The sequence below is a fragment of the Mytilus californianus genome, unplaced genomic scaffold, assembly GCF_021869535.1.
Source record: "Mytilus californianus isolate M0D057914Y unplaced genomic scaffold, xbMytCali1.0.p SCAF_24, whole genome shotgun sequence".
Classification (NCBI taxonomy): domain Eukaryota; kingdom Metazoa; phylum Mollusca; class Bivalvia; order Mytilida; family Mytilidae; genus Mytilus; species Mytilus californianus.
The window spans coordinates 3,677,248-3,678,369 of NW_026262673.1; positions in this window are offsets into that span (position 1 = coordinate 3,677,248).

The window sequence follows — 1,122 nt, forward strand, 5'->3', positions numbered from 1 at the left end:
CTTTCTAGTTTTCTTTCTTTGTTTCAGAAATTTAAATTGTTACACCAGACATTGTAAAATTAAAAACAAAGACTTGTTTCGATCATTAATTATTCAATATTAAAGTATTTTTTTTACTGGTAGTCCCGATTGATTGTTGGTTGCTTAATGCCCAATGGCAAATATTTCATGCTTGTTCAAAACGAGAAGTTAACAATAACTTCAATAGGTAGGTATTACAATAGAGGCTGTCCGGGATGAAGGTCGGGAAAATTTAGAATACCGCGGGAAAATGAGGGTATATTGAAGAGGGACAGAAATTTAGCATTACAAAAGGCCACCTACGAACCCCTCAAAGAGTTGTTGTAAGGGTTCTTAACGTTCAAAGAGCGTTGCACTCTCTCTACACGAGGCATCGGATTTAACGTCTTCATTCTGTCTGGACGTGGCTGCGTACTTGATACATCCCTCACAGCCAAACGGACACCACATCTTTCTTTAGTACTTGTGTCGTTAAGGTTGCATCTCTTATGCCATACCTTTTTTTCATTATATGAGTCGTAAGTCTCATTGACGTTTTTTCCGCATCTTCTTTTTTTTCGAATATGGCGAATATGACAAACCTTTTTTGTTTCTTTGTGTCGTTTGGTTACTGTCTCATTCACACATGTCACATCTTTTGTTTTATGTCCTTGGAGAAATGCATAATGACGTAGATTTTTTTAATATAATTAGTGCCGTTAGGGTACTCTCTCATTGACGTATATTTTCACATCTTTGATTTCGTTTGCGTATGGTGTCACTGATGTATACCCCTTGGGCTTTCTTGCCCTGACCTTCATTTTCGTTAGGACGTGAAATATTAATGGTTGGTTCAATAACGTCCAGTGATAAATATAAATTGTATTGTGGCAAAACTCTCCTTCATATTAAGGACCATACGAATAAGAAATTGATGTAATACGTATATTAAAGTCTACTGGAACGGACTGGAGGTGGGGTGGGGTTGTTGTTGATCTTTTTAGGCTATAAACTGGAGAATGGAAGTGATACATGAAAATTTAAAAGTTGTTCTATTTGCTAAACATCCGTATAGAATCTTTTTATTTCGAGGACAGAATAAAATAGAGGACATACATATGA